The 22,104-nt window shown below is 40.8% G+C and overlaps 1 protein-coding gene across 4 annotated transcripts in view; it reads left to right on the top strand.

The window, feature by feature from the left end:
* eya4 (EYA transcriptional coactivator and phosphatase 4) overlaps positions 1–22,104 on the top strand; it is a 149,267-nt gene that overhangs the window by 38,345 nt on the left and 88,818 nt on the right. The window contains exon 1 of one of the 4 annotated variants that reach the window (XM_060938524.1): positions 7,265–7,418. The exons of the other annotated variants lie outside the window; for them this stretch is intronic. The gene's annotated coding sequence lies outside the window, so the exon portion shown is untranslated. Of the gene's footprint in view, positions 1–7,264; positions 7,419–22,104 lie in introns of those variants that run through there. 4 annotated transcript variants of the gene reach the window in all.

Here is a 22,104-nt window from a genome sequence, read left to right as displayed (position 1 = left end):
AATTTTTATTTAAATTTGATGTTCAGTATTACAGGACGTCTGTAATATGTTGATATAAATGTGACCCAATATCGATTAACCATGTAGTTCTGCTCAGAACGAATATCTTATTTAAAAGAAAAAAAACTATTAATGATTGCTAATTGATTTGACGTTTTTGTGTATAAACTGTAGACAGGAATATCTGAGACATCTGTCTCCATCAGCCGGGGTGGATTGGAAGAAGCAACACTTAATGGAGTAAAATCAGGATAATGAACAGTTATTCCACGAAATCAAGTCGTACATGAGCTGATAGTCGGCTGTAATCCGTGTACGACGAGATTGAGTGGAATAACTGTTTTATTCTATCCACATTCACTGGATTTTGAGAAACGGAGCATTTTTATTTTTCACAAATTCAATCAATAAAAACTTTATACAAAATGTCCGACAAAATCATTTCCGCTTCGGCGTTCTTCTTAAAAACCTATCGATGGCGGCACAAATCGACTTTAGTGTTGTTGTTTTTTGTAGAAAGTGCCGTCTCGCTGTTGTGCCGAGGAATAGAATTTAGGCTTTAGACATTTATTTAATTCTTTCTTGGACATTTCAGTTCTGTCATTTTCAAACTTCTTTGAGCTTTTGAACCCGGCTAAAAAAAAATTCAACAAATTTTAATGCTTAAAGATGAAGAATGTAAACAAACTGGTGAAATTACAGGAGCGATTTGTGAAAAATGCGATAATAATAATAATTCTTGAAAAATAAAACAATTTTAAAAGATATGTTCTTACCGTCAAATAATTTCATTCCATATTTTGTTGCACTTTTTTTTGTATTTTTTGGGGTTTTGTTTTCGAGTAGAGTTTTTATTTCATCCTCGGTTGGTTCAGCAACACGCGCCGCCATTTTGCTTTTCTCTACTCACAGTATATGAGCTGATATCCTAGTAGTAGAGTAGGCAATCGGAGCGTGCGATTGCTCATATCCAGTGAATGTGGATAGAATAATAGTGTATATGACATTGAAGTTGTTTAGACGTGATTTACATCTAATACATTCATACAAACAGCTTTACATTAACGTGTGTGAGCGTGAACATGACACGTGAAAGGGTCCGGAAGTAAGCTACTAAAATCTAGACGACTCTTAAAGGTGTAGTTCAGCAAAAACTTACACGGTGTCCTCCGTACTACAAACATCGTCGATCAGCTTCGACATGTCTGACACCTTCTTAAATTTTTAAAGCCTAACGTAGCCAAGTAACGGAAGTCAGTGTGCGAGAGAACTGTATCAGTGTCTTTTGTGTCCAATTTATTGATCATCTTCGTTTTAGCAAAATGAATGAGAATACGAAAAGAAAATGTAAGATGAAAAATAGTTTCAAATATTTAAAAAATGACTAATACATTTCTAATAAACAATCATTTGGACATACTGTACTTATTTATAATCAATTACACTTTGTGTGTGTGAGAGTGTGTCTAATTTTTGGATGACGTCCCAAAGGACACTTCGGGTCCAGACCGAGCACATTATTTAACAAGCACGTCGACATCTGGGAAGCAATTCATCATTTAATTAAATACGGCTGTAACCCGGCCCCTCGTTAATGAGATTAATTTAAATAATTAAGAAGCTGATGACACAAGCACGAGGCCTCATGAATAATTCAGCAGCATTTTTTGTCGGGCTCCAATCAGAGGGGAAAGGGCCACTTTAATGCTAGAGTGCTTTTTTATATAAAGTTTCAGTTTATAATCTAACACACACACACACACACACACACACACAGAGACATCAAACACACGTGGTGGACTGATACGCAAATGCATCTACACACACACTCTGTCTCTCTGAAATGCTGTGTAGGTGTGCCCGGTGTAGTCCGGTGTCCAGTTTCTTTCTGTCCCCTTCCCCCCTCCCCATTGGACTGTGCCACTCTGAGCACACACATCAGGTTGGCATGGAAACGGAGTGGTCTAAGACCAGCGCATAGGGAGGTCATAGTAAAAAGAGTTTTAAAAAGTTTCTGTTATATGATTTGATAAATATAGGTGAGAAAAACAAAGTGAAATTAACATATACGTGATTTTTTTTTACACTTTTTTTTTTTGCTTTTCAGATTCTCGTATGAAAATGATGACGCTTACGAGAAAAAATTGAGCGATGTGAAATCCGTCTCAAAGTAAATGTGTGTTTGTGTGTGCGCGTGCGTACCAGGTTCGATAATGTTTAATTCTCTCTCACGTTTTGTTAGACAGTATAGCGCATCGTTACGTTATCACCTGGAGAAGGCTCGGGTCTCGATATACTGTATGTTCTCCTGCGTGTGGGTGTGTCTTCTTCTTTTTCTCTTTCTTCTTCTCTAAGAGTCTCTCTGACCTGCAGAAAGGAGCATTTCTGGGAGGAGACGTGTGGCATAGTCTTACACCTCCCTAGGGCTTTTTGAAATGTGTGTGTGTGTGTGTGTGTGTGTGTGTGTGTGTGTGTGTGTGCGCTCACAGGTTGGGGAAGGGGGTGGCTTCAACAATGCTTTACATGAACGCATGAAAAGAAAGGGTATGAAGTTACAGTGGTAAAAAGCATAATACTTCGAATGAGAACGTGTGTGTGTGTGTGTTTAGGTGTCTAACAATGAGGCTGGACTTTGTGTATGTTGCACATAAACATGTACGTGAGGAAGCTTACTGATTCCACTGAAAAAGTCAACAAAGAGAAATGGGGGAATGTTTCAGGAAGCCATGTTCGGTGTGTTACTGAGCATTCCAGCTAAGAATAGAGGAAATTAATAACGTTGGACTGGCATCGTATGTTTTTTCAGGAATTCAGGAACGTTTGATCTTTCCACCAATTTCAGTTCTCGGGCCGTTGAAAGCTTTTTAATTCCTGCTCCACAGGTGGTTCTTTTCTGAGGAACCATTGATGTGGACAGAAACGCTTCTAGCTATAAGTGGTGTGAGCAGTCGCTTAGGGCCTCCGAGCCACCAGGGGACCCTGTAAGAATGAATGCAGTCCATACAAGCAGCTCCAAGATCTCCGGTTTGATCGTGAGCTCGGGTTACTGTGTGTGCGGAGTTTCATAACAGTATGTTCCCCGTGTCTGTGATGGGTTTCTTCTGGGTTTGCTGGTTTTATCCCGTGAACATGCCGGTGGATGGATTGGCTCGGTTAAATTGTTCTTGATGTGTGAGTGAGTGTGTGTGTGAGCATGGTGCTTTGTGATGGGTGGACGCTCAGTGTAAGGTGGGAATACACCCTGGATTAGACAGCAGGCCATCTCAGGACACAAAATCATTCACAGCGAGGGGCAAGCCGTCTTTTGGGAACATGAAGAAACCACACAGACATGAGGAGAACAGGCTGAACTCATCCATGTGGTTGTGTTTATACACTCGGCTTCCTAGAAGCGGTGTACAGTAGGTACCGTAAGTATCGTATGTAAAGAACGTTATTAACCAATTCTTTGATTTAATTATAGCTGGTTTTCGACTAAAGAAGGGGAGTGGACTACTGGAGCTGAAACGTCAAAATATTAGTTTAGTGTTGTGTGTATTGCTGATCATCCATTTTATATCCAGTCATCTCCCGAATTATTGACACCCATCAAAGGAATGGGCAAAAATCAGTATAAGTTTCTACACTCACCGGCCACTTTAATAGGAACTTGTTCTTGTTTACGCTACGTTCACACTGCAAGGCTTAATGCTCAATTCCGATTTTTTTGTGAAATCCGATTTTTTTGTGAGGTCGTTCACATTAACAAATATATGCGACTTGTATGTGATCCTCAGTATGAACGAAAAGCGACCTAAAAGTGTTCCGCATGCGCATTGCAGGATACGACGACGTCACACGCCGTGAGCATGGCCAGTGTTGCGGAAGTAAAACCGCCCGGTTGCGGTATGACCCATCCAATCTAGCTTGAATAGCTGTATCCCCCCAAATGGAAATCAGCTACCTAACCTCTGCGTCCTTCCATTGAGAAGATTCAGAACCTTCACAGCCCGAAGCGTCCCTCGCATTGATGTCATGCGCAGGGGCGCAGATACGTTTTTGAACGGACAAAAAACTGGGGGGGACAAAGCTGCCAGCAAACCAACCCCAACCCCGATATGCCTGTCAAACTTGTTGTGGGTTACCATAGCAACCAAGCTCGAGCTCGCAACCTGTGCAGTCTGCGCAGCTCAACCAACCGAATATCAGTCTTTGTTTTGTTTTATGTGAGTTGTTGCAACTATGTATACACTGCCGTGCACCTCAATAAACTGAATGGTAATTAGTCTTTTGATTTTTCCGTGAGGTTTGCCTTATGCCAGGAAAGACAGCATAGACTAACGAAGTGAATTTAAATCTGGGTGGGACGAATCCCACCCGTCCCACCCTCTATCTGCGCCCGTGATTATGCGCCATGTTGTTGTAACTTTTTTTGAGAGACCCGCCGCCTACTTCAGCGCAGAATAGTGACGTTTGTGGCTTGTTGATGACGTGTAAGTCGGATGAATGCGACCTGGCAGTTCAGACTGAAGTCGCATATGAAAAGAGCGGATAGGAATCGGAATTAGGACCACATATCCAAACGGCCTGGGTCGGATTTGAAAAAATCGGATCTGTGTCGTTCATATTGTCAATAAAAGAGCGGATACAGGTCACATATGGGCGAAAAGATCGGATTTGAGTCACTTCAGCCTGCAGTGTGAACGTAGCCAAAGATTCCTGTTCTTGGCTGCAGAACTGGAACCCAATGCGTTCTTCTGTTTTCTGTTGCATGCTGTGATGCTTTTCTGCTCACCACGGTAGTAAAGAGTTGCTATGAGTTACTATATCCTTCCTGGCAAAAAAGCTCGAACCACTCTGGCCATGTTCCTCTGACCCTCTCTTATCAACAAGGTGTTTATTTCCATCCACAGAACTGTCGCTCACTCACTCGATGTTTTTTGTTTTTCACACCATTCTGTCTGTGTAAACTCCAGAGACTGCTGTGTGTGAAAACCCCAGAAGATCAGCAGTTTCTGAAATACTCAAACCAGTCCATCTGGCTCAAACCAACACCCAGACCACAGTGAAAGAAAGAAAGTCACACTTTGAGACAGTGTTGTAGTCGAGTCACTAAACCTCGAGTCCCCGGTGTTCAATTCCGAGTCATTAAAAATTTTCGAGTCGAGTACATTACTGGTCTGAGTTGAGTCTAACACAAGCCCCGCCCACTATCAACAGGGCAAATAACATGAGCGAGGGTTAACACTAGCTAGGTCATCATTCAGCAAGCAAGCCCCGCCCACTATCAACAGGGCAATGAACACAGCATGTCACTTCCTTCTCTGGGTGGAGTCTTGCCAAATGATGATGGAAGTTTGAGGTTGTCCCCGTCGTCTCCTCGATAGTTCTTCTACATATGGAACACATCACAGTGCATTTTTTCCCACTGCACGAGAAGTCTGTATAAGCAAAGCGGACAATCCTAGGGCCGTCTCTCCAGGCGTTTTAGCGCCGTTAATGTTAGTTTGTTCCTGAGCATGACGTATGAACAGTTTTTTTTTTTTTTTTTTTAATTATCATATTTATACATATTGTACCACTGTACAGTTATTTATGCACATACTGCCACCTTGCACACTGTCATAATTTTTATGTTTCATGTTTGTTTTGTTTTTTATGATGTGTTTAACTGTGCTTCTCTGCGTGCCTTTAAATTGCCCCAGGGAACAAATAAAGTGAATTGAATTGAATTGAATTTAACGTGCATTCTCTTGCACAAAATTAGTTTAAAAATTAATGTAGCTATAAATATCTTATGCCAAATTATTATGGCATGTTACAAAAAAAAAAAAATCTGAGTCTTTGTCTCCAATTTACGAGTCCGGATGCAGTTAATGCACGAGTCTGAGTCATCAGTGCTCAAGTCCAAGTCAAGTCATGAGTCCTTAAAATTAGGGCACGAGTTCTGGACTCCAGTACTACAAGCCTGCTTTGAGATCACAATTTTTCCCATTCTGATGTTTGAACATTAATTAACTGAAGCTGTTGATTTGTATCTGCGTGATGTAATGCATCGTGCCGTTGTCGAGGGATCGGCTGATTAGAGAACTGCATCACACAATACAGCAGGTGGATGGGTGTTCCTAATAAAGTGGCCTGTGAGTGTACAGGATGTCCGTGTGCTTTTCTACGTCCCTGACGGAGTTTTAAGAGTGAAAGTATTCTTAGTCTATGTCCACACTAATACAGTTCAGTTTTAAAATGAAAAAGATCTCCATCCAGACAAGCGTTTGAGCTCCTTATCAGAAATAATCTCCGTCCATACTAACAGCTTGAAAACGCATATCACATGACCAGTCATGTACACTGGACATGTGCGTGCTGGTATAAACAGCTGATGGTGTTTGTTTGTTTTTCATACGATAAGAGCGTGACAAATCAGGCAAGGATACGTCATGACTGATAAGACCCCATCAGGAAGCGAACGTGGATGTCTCCGTCTCCGTTTTCACCCGTCTACACTAAACCGTTACCCCGGAGTTTTCAAAGTAAAACAAGGACAGGAGCATTTCCAAAAGTCTCTGGTTTTGGGGCTCAAAAACTCTGGAGTAATGTGGATGCTGGGTGTGAAAGTGATACGTTTTAAAATTAAAACGTATTAATGTGGGTGTAGCTTTGGTCCATGGTCTAGTGAACGAGTATCAAGATGCATTTATTGGCAGAGACTTAAAGCACTTCTGTAAGTCACTCTGGATAAGGCCAATGAATATGTTGAGAAGCTTTATTCAGAAGACCTACATCATACAATATCATTTTCAGTGTATATATATATACAGGGTGCGATTTGTCAAAAAACCAGAAGGGGGGATGTTTTTTTTTTTTTTTTAATCATGAAACGTCACAAAATTAAGGTAACAATAGGCTAACAGCTCAGTAACATTCAATGATATCAAATGAATAACACTAAATGAAAACGAACACTAAACCAGAGATAGTAAATTCATCTTCCTATCTCTCTGACTAAATACACGAACACTAACACACAACAGAGTTCGCATTGCTTGTCGCGTTGCTGTGATGTTTCTCTCCCTCCGGATTAAATGGACAGTGACTTGAAAATCACTGAAATACATGAATACTAAATGAACAGTTTGCTCTGATGTTCATGTGGCCTTTTCTGCTTTCCCGTCGGTGCGCTATCCGCCGCGTTTCGCCTTTCTTTAATCCACATTTCTGCGAATTTCTCAGCAGGGAAGGAACGCACGTCTGGCCCATTGACAGCGAGGAAAAGAAGGCTGTCAGTGTGGATACATTCATTCTGTTGCGCTCATCAGTAAGGATGTGATTCATGGCGCTAAATCCACGTTCACACTCTGGATATTGTTATTATCTACAATGTATCTATTTGCTGGGGACGTTCGTGAACATCAAAGCTGCCACTTCAGGTCATTTTGAAAGTGAGTGCAATGTAGACCATAGAAAACTGTGTCACAACATGCCTGTCATGTCAACTTTTTTTTTGGTTTGTTTGTTTTATTGACGGGGTTGTCCCCGAGGATTTTTTTTCAGCAGAGATAAAAACCAGAGGGGGGGGATGATCCCCACCATCCCCCCCAGCGAATCGCACCCAGTATATATATGTATATGTGTGTGTGTGTGTTTGTGTGTGGGCGGCACGGTGGTGTAGTGGTTAGTGCTGTCGCCTCACAGCAAGAAGGTCCGGGTTCGAGCCCCGGGGTCGGCGAGGGCCTTTCTGTGTGGAGTTTGCATGTTCTCCCCGTGTCCGCGTGGGTTTCCTCCGGGTGCTCCGGTTTCCCCCACAGTCCAAAGACATGCAGGTTAGGTTAACTGGTGACTCTAAATTGAGCGTAGGTGTGAATGTGAGTGTGAATGGTTGTCTGTGTCTATGTGTCAGCCCTGTGATGACCTGGCAACTTGTCCAGGGTGTACCCCGCCTTTCGCCCGTAGTCAGCTGGGATAGGCTCCAGCTCGCCTGCGACCCTGTAGAACAGGATAAAGCGGCTAGAGATAATGAGATGAGATGAGATATGTACTGTATGTGTGGCCCATTCTATAATTGCAAGTAAGCCGGACAATCTATTAACAGAACTGACGATAACATAATTGACATTTTCCACCATTTTGTGTCTTAACTTCACCTCAAACTAGCTACCGCATGGCATGTATAAAAACAGAATTTTATGGATTTTAATCATATTACTGTTTTTTTTTTAAATGACTGAGAGATTCACTCCAATATCACAATAACAGATTTGACAAATAATTAATCTACTGTTGGTGTAAAATCCTCAACAGTTTGTTCAAATTAATGACAGAAGAACTAGAGCTGTCTCTCTCCCTCACTGCCTTTCTGAAGTTTCCCGCCAGAGGAAGTGACATCACTCGGTGCAGGTGTCATGTGTCTTATTAAAAGTCTTTGTGGATTTTATGCAGTTTTATAACAGAGTTAACAGAGTTGACGAGAACATTGGGACGGATAAAAATATATAGATTTTTTTTTTTATGGCTGAAATTTCACATAATACAGAAAATAGACTTTCTGTGCAATTGATTTTATAACAGTGAATAGAATTAGCCCCCAAAAACAGACTGTTAGACTGAATCACTTCCTATTTATTGGAGTTGAACAGATGAATCAGGAGTCGAAGACGGCCAGTAATGTGGGGGGAGGGGTGGGAGTCGTTTAGTTAAAGTTTGATGGATAAATTGGGTCGTAAATGTACATCGAGCATCGCTATCGGTGAACGTTTGTCATAATCTGCGTTATTGTTCAAAACTGAGTCAATAAAGATTTCTTTGGGGGGAAAATAACAAAAGGTTTATCTCGGAGATGTGAAATGAAATGTACCCCGAATTCTAGAATGACCTATATATATAAAACTAAAAATGACACTTAAATAAACAGTTAGTAAGCCATTCTAATGAATAATATAATAAAAATTATATGATAGACAAAAAATAACAGTAATGTGGATAAAATAAATACATTTAAAAAAAAGAAACAAAGCCGAATTATTTACTATGAAGGAACTTTTCACTGCTCTTTTAAATTTCTTAATAGCTGAGAGTGATTGAATGTCATCTTGTAAAGAGTTCCATATAATATTTTATTTTACATACAGGCCACTTTTTCCATGGAATAAAAACATGTGTTCTGTTCCCTTCTAGTGGGTTTATTGATAGCATGCAATATTGTTATCATATCGCTTATCCTCTGTGTATTACACCACACTACCCAATGCAGAATGAGCGTGCAATATTGTTATAATACTGCACGGTGTCAAGGCAGCACGACGTCACACGTCGGAGACATAAAACTTCTGCGCTAACAAGCGACTGTGACAATTTGTAAACAGGCATGGCTGTCAGGGTTGCTTCGTTAAAAACGGAAGATTTAGAGAGAATTTTGGCTGCCAGGTCACTCTGTTGTGTGTAGCTGTCGATGTTGATTTTTAAAGTAACTCAGTAAATTATACAGGGAAAATAATAATAATAATTATAATAATAATAATATTCGGTTTGACTGCCTTTGCTAACACTACACCGGCTTGAAGGTAACTGGACTGCCGCTCTAAAAGCACCGAGTCGCGGGTCAGCTCACATTGGCCTTCGAGAATGCTGATATGAAGAGACTGTGTATGTACAACCCTGATTCCAAAAAAGTTGGGACAAAGTACAAATTGTAAATAAAAACGGAATGCAATAATTTACAAATCTCAAAAACTGATATTGCATTCACAATAGAACATAGACAACATATCAAATGTCGAAAGTGAGACATTTTGAAATTTCATGCCAAATATTGGCTCATTTGAAATTTCATGACAGCAACACATCTCAAAAAAGTTGGGACAGGGGCAATAAGAGGCTGGAAAAGTTAAAGGTACAAAAAGGAACAGCTGGAGGACCAAACTGCACCTCATTAGGTCAGTTGGCAATAGGTCATTAACATGACTGGGTATAAAAAGAGCATCTTGGAGTGGCAGCGGCTCTCAGAAGTAAAGATGGGAAGAGGATCACCAATCCCCCTAATTCTGCGCCGACAAATAGTGGAGCAATATCAGAAAGGAGTTCGACAGTGTAAAATTGCAAAGAGTTTGAACATATCATCATCTACAGTGCATAATATCATCAAAAGATTCAGAGAATCTGGAAGAATCTCTGTGCGTAAGGGTCAAGGCCGGAAAACCATACTGGGTGCCCGTGATCTTCGGGCCCTTAGACGGCACTGCATCACATACAGGCATGCTTCTGTATTGGAAATCACAAAATGGGCTCAGGAATATTTCCAGAGAACATTATCTGTGAGCACAATTCACCGTGCCATCTGCCGTTGCCAGCTAAAACTCTATAGTTCAAAGAAGAAGCCGTATCTAAACATGATCCAGAAGCGCAGACGTCTTCTCTGGGCCAAGGCTCATTTAAAATGGACTGTGGCAAAGTGGAAAACTGTTCTGTGGTCAGACGAATCAAAATTTGAAGTTCTTTATGGAAATCAGGGACGCCGTGTCATTCGGACTAAAGAGGAGAAGGACGACCCGAGTTGTTATCAGCGCTCAGCTCAGAAGCCTGCATCTCTGATGGTATGGGGTTGCATTAGTGCGTGTGGCATGGGCAGCTTACACATCTGGAAAGACACCATCAATGCTGAAAGGTATATCCAGGTTCTAGAGCAACATATGCTCCCATCTAGACGACGTCTCTTTCAGGGAAGACCTTGCATTTTCCAACATGACAATGCCAAACCACATACTGCATCAATTACAGCATCATGGCTGCGTAGAAGAAGGGTCCGGGTACTGAACTGGCCAGACTGCAGTCCAGATCTTTCACCCATAGAAAACATTTGGCGCATCATAAAACGGAAGATACGACAAAAAAGACCTAAGACAGTTGAGCAACTAGAATCCTACATTAGACAAGAATGGGTTAGCATTCCTATCCCTAAACTTGAGCAACTTGTCTCCTCAGTCCCCAGACGTTTACAGACTGTTGTAAAGAGAAAAGGGGATGTCTCACAGTGGGAAACATGGCCTTGTCCCAACTTTTTTGAGATGTGTTGTTGTCATGAAATTTAAAATCACCTAATTTTTCTCTTTAAATGATACATTTTCTCAGTTTAAACATTTGATATGTCATCTATGTTCTATTCTGAATAAAATATGGAATTTTGAAACTTCCACATCATTGCATTCCGTTTTTATTTACAATTTGTACTTTGTCCCAACTTTTTTGGAATCGGGGTTGTATGTATAATAATAATAATAATAATAATAGTGGCTTTTTTTCGTAGTCTATCAGATATATTCCATTCAACTACTCGTCTTCGACTTGTTCAGTATCATGCTAGCTGAATGGAATATTTCTGATATATCATGAAAAAGAGCCAGCCAATATTATTTAAATATAAAATAAATGTAAATGACTCAAATGTAATTCTAGGTTTGATTGTATATGTGAACTGAAATGTCTGCTTGCTTCATTCATCTATCTATCTATCTATCTATCTATCTATCTATCTATCTATCTATCTATCTATCTATCTATCTATCTATCTATCTATCTATCTATCTCAAGCTGCTGCTTTTCTGGTGTTTTTCATTGTTTATGCTTTTCACTGAATTCACTGGGGACGCTCCTGCTTGTCTTTATTGAGAATCAAATCATGTATTTTTAATTTTTAAGAGTCTATAAAGCCCAATGAGCCGTGGGTTTTATAATTAATTTTGGGCTTTATAAATAAATACAACTTCCTTTTCAGAAGAACTCGGAGAATTCTTATTGCCAGGACAAGGTCCCTTTTTTTCCCAGGAACTATTTGAGATGCCGGATTGAGTATAATCTGTTACTTCCCATTGCTGATGACAGAACAGTCACCTATTCATTCCTGCTGCCTCTGCACATGCTTGCTCTCTCTCTCTCTCTCTCTCTCTCTCTCTCTCTGCATGTCCGTCTCTCTTCTGCACCTGCATCCACAAACACCTCAAGCCCAAAGCATCAGGCTTTCAATGGCTTGGGTTAGACACACACACACACACACACACACACACACACACACACACACACACACACACACACACACACACTTTCTCTCGCTACAGCTCTTATTTTACATTAGTGTGTTCCAAATACTGTGAAAGGAGTGTGTGTGTGTGTGCGTGTGCATGTGTGTGAGACATTGCACAGTGACCACTTAATATTCCAAACATGCTGAACCCCTCCCAAAACTACACGCTACATCTGACACACATGTGTATTCATGTACGTACGTGTGTGTGTGTGTTTGTGTGTGTTTTCAATTAAGGCCCCATATGACTGCAGGCTCTGTAGTTTGCAAGGGGTAAGTGGTTTAAATTGAATACGAGACGTTTATAGACATTCTAAATTTCTCCATGCTTTGATCCAACCCTTTTGTCTTCGCAAGCATTTATCATCAGGAACGCCACGGAGTTCTGGAATTATAAAGTCAAAATTAAGACAAACAGCAAAAAGTGGCAAAGCGCTCTTAGAGAGGGAAATACGAGAGGTTTGTTAAATTACACCGACACTCGGACAAATGAATCCAAAAACAGAAAGGAAAAAAAGAAAGAGGAGGTGAGAAAAAGTGGAAGGAAGAAACAGGGAGGCGTCTGTTTTGGTAAGAAAACATATCTTTTGGCTCACAGATGTTCTCTTTAAGCCAAAGCAGACTGTTCGTGACAGATACACACATCAGAATCAGCTCGTTTTAATCTGCACCTGTACAGGATACACTGGAACATTATTGCAGAAGGATTCCAACACACATGCAGTTGAGTGCAAAAGTTCCTCTGTTTTACAGCTTCGAAATCAGCTCAAGCTCAAACATGATGATCGATATGCTCGAATAAATTTCTGTGAAAGTGAAATCAATTGTATAATGATTTAAAAATACATTAGGGAGATTATTATTTACTCCGATGACTCGTAATCATTAATGAGGATGGTCAGGAATGCCTTCGCTGTCCGTTTTCTTTGTCACGGAGGTTTTTTGCTCGTAGGTGAATTATCTGGCTGTGCTGGGAGCGTGCTGATTTCAGTCTGAGATGGGGCAGAGTGAAGGGGATTTGGAAAGTAATTAAGTATAAAATGACTAACAAGAGGCACATTCAGACATTAACATGCACAAACACTCCAGAGCGTAACGCAGTTTTCATAACGCTTGTGCTGAAGCCATTGCTAAAACAATTATTTTTCATAATTTTCAATATTCAGTGCTTTGCAAAGGTCTTAGGCGCATGTAAAGAAATGCCGTAGACCAAAAATGGCTTAAAAACAATGAAATTAAATGTTTCTTTATCTGTAAAAAGTAGAAGATAGTCCATGAAATCGAGTCGTACATGAGCTGATAGCCGATGAGACGAGATTGAGTGGAATAACTGTTTTATTCTATCCACATTCACTGGATTTTGAGAAGCAGAGTATTTTTATTTTTTGCAAATTCGATAAATAAAAACTTTATATAAAACGTCCGACAAAATCATTTCCACTTAGAATGTAAACAAACCGGCGAAAATGACAGGAGCAATTTGTGAAAAATGCAATGATAATAATCATAATAATTATTATTATTGAAAAATTAAAAAAGATATGTTCTTACCATCAGATACTTTCATTCCATATTTTGTTGCCCTTTTTTTTTTTTGGAGGTTTTCGTCTTCTAATTCTTCTTTAGGGTTGACAACCCCGATTCCAAAAAAGTTGGGACAAAGTACAAATTGTAAATAAAAATGGAATGCAATGATGTGGAAGTTTCAAAATTCCATATTTTATTCAGAATAGAACATAGATGACATATCAAATGTTCAAACTGAGAAAATGTATCATTTAAAGAGAAAAATTAGGTGATTTTAAATTTCATGACAACACCACATCTCAAAAAAGTTGGGACAAGGCCATGTTTCCCACTGTGAGACATCCCCTTTTCTCTTTACAACAGTCTGTAAACGTCTGGGGACTGAGGAGACAAGTTGCTCAAGTTTAGGGATAGGAACGTTAACCCATTCTTGTCTAATGTAGGATTCTAGTTGCTCAACTGTCTTAGGTCTTTTTTTGTCGTATCTTCCGTTTTATGATGCACCAAATGTTTTCTATGGGTGAAAGATCTGGACTGCAGGCTGGCCAGTTCAGTACCCGGACCCTTCTTCTACACAGCCATGATGCTGTAATTGATGCAGTATGTGGTTTGGCATTGTCATGTTGGAAAATGCAAGGTCTTCCCTGAAAGAGACGTCGTCTGGATGGGAGCATATGTTGCTCTAGAACCTGGATATACCTTTCAGCATTGATGGTGTCTTTCCAGATGTGTAAGCTGCCCATGCCACACGCACTAATGCAACCCCATACCATCAGAGATGCAGGCTTCTGAACTGAGCGCTGATATCAACTCGGCTCGTCCTTCTCCTCTTTAGTCCGAATGACACGGCGTCCCTGATTTCCATAAAGAACTTCAAATTTTGATTCGTCTGACCACAGAACAGTTTTCCACTTTGCCACAGTCCATTTTAAATGAGCCTTGGCCCAGAGAAGACGTCTGCGCTTCTGGATCATGTTTAGATACGGCTTCTTCTTTGAACTATAGAGTTTTAGCTGGCAACGGCGGATGGCACGGTGAATTGTGTTCACAGATAATGTTCTCTGGAAATATTCCTGAGCCCATTTTGTGATTTCCAATACAGAAGCATGCCTGTATGTGATGCAGTGCCGTCTAAGGGCCCGAAGATCACGGGCACCCAGTATGGTTTTCCGGCCTTGACCCTTACGCACAGAGATTCTTCCAGATTCTCTGAATCTTTTGATGATATTATGCACTGTAGATGATGATATGTTCAAACTCTTTGCAATTTTACACTGTCGAACTCCTTTCTGATATTGCTCCACTATTTGTGGGCGCAGAATTAGGGGGATTGGTGATCCTCTTCCCATCTTTACTTCTGAGAGCCGCTGCCACTCCAAGATGCTCTTTTTATACCCAGTCATGTTAATGACCTATTGCCAATTGACCTAATGAGTTGCAATTTGGTCCTCCAGCTGTTCCTTTTTTGTCCCTTTAACTTTTCCAGCCTCTTATTGCCCCTGTCCCAACTTTTTTGAGATGTGTTGCTGTCATGAAATTTCAAATGAGCCAATATTTGGCATGAAATTTCAAAATGTCTCACTTTCGACATTTGATATGTTGTCTATGTTCTATTGTGAATACAATATCAGTTTTTGAGATTTGTAAATTATTGCATTCCGTTTTTATTTACAATTTGTACTTTGTCCCAACTTTTTTGGAATCGGGGTTGTATTTTGGCGGTTGGCAAACCAACTTAAAGGTGCATTACCGCCACCAACTGGGCTGGAGTGTGGAACAGGAGATCATCTTCTTCTTCTTTTGGCTGCTCCCGATTAGGGGTCACCACAACAGATCTTTATTCTCCATTGCTCTGTCTTCCGCATCCTTCTCTACCACACCTGCCACTTTCATGTCCTCTCTCACCACATCCATGTATCTCCTCTTTGGCCTTCCTCGTTTTCGTTTGCCTGGCAGCTCTGTCCTCAACATTCTCCTTCCCACATGCTCTGCATCTCTTCTCAGGATGTGCCCATACCATCTCAGTCTCATCTCTCTTAGCTTCATTCCCAAGCTCTCCACATGTGCTGTGCCTCTGATCTGCTCGTTCCTTATCCTGTCCAACCTCCCATCGCAAACCTTAACATCCTCAACTCTGCCTCCTGTCTCTTCGTTAAGGGTACGGTCTCCAATCCATACATCACAGCTGGTCTCACTACTGTCTTATACATCTTACCTTTCACTTTTGCTGGGACTTTCCTATCACAAGTGACTCCCGAAATCCTTCTCCAACTGCTCCACCCTGCCTGCACTCTCTTTCTCACCTCACTATCGCAGCCCCCATTTTCCTGCACAGTTGACCCCAGGTAGTTGAATTCACCAACTTTCTTTACATCTACTCCTTGCATCTTCACTACACTCTCATCCCCATTCTCATTGATGCACATGCATTCTGTTTTGCTACGGCTCACCTTCATTCCTCTTCGTTCCAATGCGTACCTCCATCTCTCCAAACCCAACTCAACCTCCTTTCAACTTTCACCACATATCACAATATCATCCGCAAACATCATGTTCCATGGTGACTCTTGCCTCACTTCATCCGTCAAGCTATCCATCACTATGGCAAACAAAAAAGGGCTGAAAGCAGATCCTTGATGGAATCCCACCTTCACCTTGAACCATTCAGTCGTTCCAACTGCACACCTCACTGCTGTTTCACTGTTCTCATACATGTCCTGCACCACTCTGATATACTTCTCATTCACTCCACACTTTCTCATACAATACCATAACTCATCTCTCGGCACTCTATCGTATGCCTTCTCCAGGTCTACAAATACACAGTGTAGCTTTCTCTGGCCTTCTCTGTACTTCTCCATTAACATTCTTAAAGCAAAAATTGCATCCGATGTGCTCTTCTTTGGCATAAACCCGTACTGCTGTTCACAGATTGCTACCTCTCTTCTCCATCTTGCCTCCAGTACCCTTTCCCATAGCTTCATGGTGTGGCTCATCAGTTTTATTCCTCTGTAATTACTGCAGCTCTGTACATCTCCCTTATTCTTGTATATTGGGACTAGCACACTCTTTCTCCATTCGTTTGGCATTTTCTCATTCTCTAGGATCTTATTAAACAATCTCGTTAGGAACTCCACAGCCGTCTCACCCAAACATCTCCAAGCCTCAATCGGGATACCATCTGGTCCGACTGCTTTCCCAGTCTTCATTCTTTTCATGGCTGCCCTCACCTCATCCTTACTAACCAACTCTGCTTCCTGATTTGCTGTCTCCAATGAATCTGACCTTTTCTCTCTCGGATTCTCCTCATTTAATAAATCCTCAAAGTACTCTTTCCATCTTAATACAGTCTCTTTGTTTGTCAGCACATTTCCATTTACATCTTTCATCACTCTTACCTGCTGTACATCCCTCACGTCCCTGTTTCTCTGCCTAGCTAGTCTGTACAGGTCTTTCTCTCCTTCTTTGGTCTCCAGTCTTTTGTACAACTCCTGGTATGCATCTGCTTTCGCCTTCGCTACCGCTCTTTTTGCCATCTGTCTTGTCTCGCTGTATAACCGCCTGCTTTCCTCATATCTCTGATCATCCCAATTCTTCTTTGCTAGCCTCTTCTCTTATAATTTCCTGCACTTCTTTGTTCCACCACCATGTCTCCTTGCCTTCCTTCCTCCTTCCCGATGGCCACCCTCGCACCTTCCTTGCTGCCTCTCTTACTAGTACAGCAGTAGTATTCCAATCTTCTGGCAGGCTTCCATGACCACTCAATGCTCATCTCATTTCTTCCCTAAACTCCTTCTGATGTTCAACCTCTTTTAGTTTTCACCACTTAATCTTCGGCTCCACTATTTCACGCTTCCTCTCTTCACTTTCAAGCTCATCCTGCACATGACCACTCGATGTTATCTAGCTACACTCTCCCCTGCCATCACTTTACAGTCTCCAATCTCCTTCAGGTTACCCCTTCTGCAGAGTATGTAGTCCACCTGTGTAGATCTTCCTCCACTCTTAAACGTCACCCTGTGCTGCTCTTTCTTCTCTGTGTATGTATTGACTATTGCCAAATTCATCCTCTTTGAAAAATCAACCACCATTTGCCCTTCCACATTTCTCTCTCTTACACCATATCTGCCCATCACGTCCTCATCTCCTCCGTTTCCCTCGCCAAAAAACATGTCCGTTGAAATCTGCTCCTATCAGCATGCGCTCCTCCCTCGGTATACTTTCTACCACTTCATCCATCTTTTCCCAGAAAGACTCTTTCTCTTCATTCTCACATCCAACCTGTGGGGCGTACGCACACACAACATTGATTACCACTCCTTGAATCTCCAACTTCATGCCTATCACTCTATCTGACACCCTCTTCACATCAATCACACTGCTGACCAACTCTCCCCTCAAAACAATACCAACACCATTTCTCTTTCCATCGACTCCATAATAAAACAACTTGCATCCATCTCCAATGTTCTTGGCCTTGCTTCCTTTCCACCTCGTCTCCTGCACACACACAATGTCCAACTTCCTTCTTTCCATCATACCTGCTAACTCTGTCGCTCTGCCAGTCAATGTTCCCACATTTAGTGTTCTGACCTTCAATTCTCAGCTCCTTCCCTTGCATCTTTCACGCTCTCTCCTAACACGCCTTCCCCTCTCTTTCTCCTTCTCTGTTTTGGCGCAACAGTAGCACACTTTCCACCGACACCCTGTTGACCAACAGTACCAGAGGCGGTCGTTGTTAACCCGGGCCGGTATGGTATTTCTCTTTTCATTCCGCATGTTAGATTTGGCACAGTTTTACGCCGGATGCCCTTCCTGATGCAACCCTCTCCAATTTATCCAGGCTTGGGACGGGCACCAAGAGCACGCTTATGTACCCCCAGTGGCTGGATTAGTGTGGAACAGGAGATATTGGGGGTTAAACAAAAACAAACCTATATTCTTTTAGCGATTTCTATTTCTTTTAAATACTTGATAATTTTTGGGGTTTTGTTTTCGAGTAGAGTTTTTATTTCGTCCTCGGTTGGTTCAGCAACACGCTCCGCCATTTTGTTTTTCTCTACTCATGGTATATGAGCTGATATCCTAGTAGTTGTGTGAGAAAGTGTGAAATAATATGTGAGAAAATAAGAAAGGATCTTAAAAAGCTCTAAAATATTAAAATCATAAAGTCTTAACACTAAAACTATAAAACTAACTTAAGTGATCACGTAATGCAGCTTTAAATCTACATTAAATCTAACATTCAATCATTTCAATTTCAAATTCAACACTGGTTAAATCTAACAATCGTATAGTAGCCAATCAGAGCACGTGATTGCTCATATTCAGTGAATGTGGATAGAAAAATAAATAAATAAATAAATAAATCAGGAAACATTTGATTCAATTAGACTAGAAGAATAATTCAATAATATAAAATGAAATATAAAATATGAGATACCTATACTTGATATGAATACTTGTGGGCAATGGCTTTAAATTTATCAAGAGTCTCAGGAATCAACATTAAAAAAATATACTATAAACAGTAATCAGTAAGCCGTAATAAATATAACAAAGTCAGTATTTGGTGTGAGACGACCCTTTGCTTTAAAAAAAAAAAATAGTGTTCACAGGTCCAGTGAGGTCAGTTTTATGCGGAAATGATCTGTAGGTTTTACTGAGCATCTTACAGAACCAGCCACAGTTCTTCTGGACACTTTGACTGTCACACTCACTTCTACATCTCATCTCATTATCTGTAGCCGCTTTATCCTGTTCTACAGGGTCGCAGGCAAGCTGGAGCCTATCCCAGCTGACTACGGGCGAAAGGCGGGGTACACCCTGGACAAGTCGCCAGGTCATCACAGGGCTGACACATAGACACAGACAACCATTCACACTCACATTCACACCTACGCTCAATTTAGAGTCACCAGTTAACCTAACCTGCATGTCTTTGGACTGTGGGGGAAACCGGAGCACCCGGAGGAAACCCACGCACAACAGGGAGAACATGCAAACTCCACACAGAAAGGCCCTCGCCGGCCACGGGGCTCGAACCCGGACCTTCTTGCTGTGAGGCGACAGCGCTAACCACTACACCACCGTGCCATCCTCACCTCTTCATTTTACACCAAAACCCAGTAGCCTTCATTATGGTTTTCTTTTTTAATCTGAAAAGCGTCTCTTATGGAATCTGCTGCTCAGACATATTACAAACATTTAATTTTGTGCTGGAAAAAAAAGCAGATGTTTGGAACTCTAAAATGTCTCTGTAATGTTGTGACTCAATAATGTAGAAGTCATAAAATCAAAATCTATAACAAAGTTTGGAGAAAAAAAAGAATAGGTTGCCAAAGACTTTTGCACAGTACTGTATTTTTCAGTTTATTTTTTATGAATACATTTTTAAATTGGATATCCAATCTCTTCAGCCACCAGAACAGTTGCTTTACGTCTTATTTAAGGCAGGAAATTCAATTCAAACATGTTTGAATTATCAAGTGGTTTGCTGTGGGATTCAGGAAAACTGCTTTAACAGAAAATATCAGCTGCAGAGGAGAATAAAGAGAGAGATACAGGGACACTGTCATTAACAGCAAATGGAAGGATCATGCACGCAAAGACATGACGGCGATGACGAATAATCGAAAAGTCCTCAGAGGCAAGAGGAAGAATATTCTGCTTTTATATCACATTCAGAAATCAGAAATGTCATCAGGATTGGGTCACATTCCTCACCACAACCTACTGTGAAGTATATAAACCTTCGTACTCAGCTATACAACATCATTGAGGTTTTAACAGTACAAACCTCTAGGAAGGTCAAGATTTGATTCAGTTTCATTCTAATTTTGGAATCCGTGCATGATGATTTGGGCATCACTGCAGAATCTTTCGAGAAGATGATCTGATGTACTCGTATAAATGACAACATTAGATATTTAACAGTTATTCCATGAAATCGAGTCGTACATGAGCTGATAGTCGGCTATAATCTGCGTACGACGAGATTGAGTGGAATAACTGTTTTTTATTCTATCCACATTCACTGGATTTTTGAGAAACAGAGCATTTTTATTTTTTGCAAATTCGATAAATAAAAACTTTTTAATACAAAACGTCCGACAAAATCATTTCCGTTTAGAATGTAAACAAACCGGCAAAATGACCGCAGCATTTTGTGAAAATGCGATAATAATAATAATAATAAGTTACATTTATATAGCGACTTTCAAAAAACCCAAGGACGCTTTACAATTATAAACAAAGAAAGAAAAAAACACATAAAAAATATAATAAAAAATAAATAAATAAAAAATACAAAGTAAAAAGTCCACCAAGTAGGGGTCAGGATGTAATTCCCGTGGTGTAGCAGCCACAGTCCCACCAAAAGGCGCACGAAAACAAGTCCCACATCTCCAGCACCGCCGCTGCGACGCCGTCAGCAACATCGCTCAAACACCACTCCATCGATCCACAAAGTGAGCAGAGAAGCTCCGCCACGCAAAGTGCTGGTGTGTCCCAAACCGCCTGCACAGCTGCCGCGACACCACTGAGCAACATCGCTCGGAACATCACGCCAAGCGTTAAAGCGCAGAGCGCTGGACAACCACGATGTAAAATGAGCAACAGGCTCACTGCAGTCCATAGCTGGGAGCGCAGGCATCACCCACAGCGAACCAAGGCCTGGAGGGAACCGACGCCCAAAACTAGGTCCGGAGCTACACCACAACCGGCGGACAAAAACACTCAAACAAACATCAAACTACACAAACACACAGAAAAAAAATAGAAAAAGAAATAAAATAAAATTAAAAAAGCTCTGGTGAGAAGCGGCAGCCAGAACGCGCACGACGTACTCTCAACCGGAAACGGAAACAAGGGGGAAAAAAATGCATATTTTCTGAATATTCTGATAATTCTTGAAAAATAAAAATAAAAAAGGTACGTTCTTACTATCAAATACTTTCATTCCATATTTTGTTACTTTTTTTTTGTATTTTTTGGGGTTTTGTTTTCGAGTAGAGCTTTTATTTCATCCTCCGTTGGTTCACCAACACGCGCCGCCATTTTGTTTTTCTCTACTCACGGTATATGAGCTGATATCCTAGTAGTAGAGTAGCCAATCAGAGCGCGTGATTGCTCATATCCAGTGAACGTGGATATTATAATTTCTTGTACACTGTTTCTTACAGTTTAACAGTTACAATGGCACGAAGATAAAGAAAATAATTTTTGGAGTGATTTATATGCCACTGCAGCAGGAATGATGTGTAATATAGTCACACTATTTTATTTTATTTTCATTTCATTTGTAAATTTGTTTTATTGCAACTCACATTGATGTGTGTTTAAATGAATAGAGTTGGATCCAAAAGTCTGCGACCACTTTGAACATCTGGGATATATATATATATATATTTTTTTTTTATTTGAAATTGGAAATTGTTTATTGTTTTGTTTATTGTTTATTGCACATACAAGAACAAAATTGGCTTAAAATATAACAAATACAAAGACATGCAGGGGAGGCCTGAAAC

The sequence above is a fragment of the Neoarius graeffei genome, chromosome 13, assembly GCF_027579695.1.
Source record: "Neoarius graeffei isolate fNeoGra1 chromosome 13, fNeoGra1.pri, whole genome shotgun sequence".
Taxonomy (NCBI): domain Eukaryota; kingdom Metazoa; phylum Chordata; class Actinopteri; order Siluriformes; family Ariidae; genus Neoarius; species Neoarius graeffei.
This window is presented reverse-complemented; position numbering and strand designations above follow the sequence as displayed.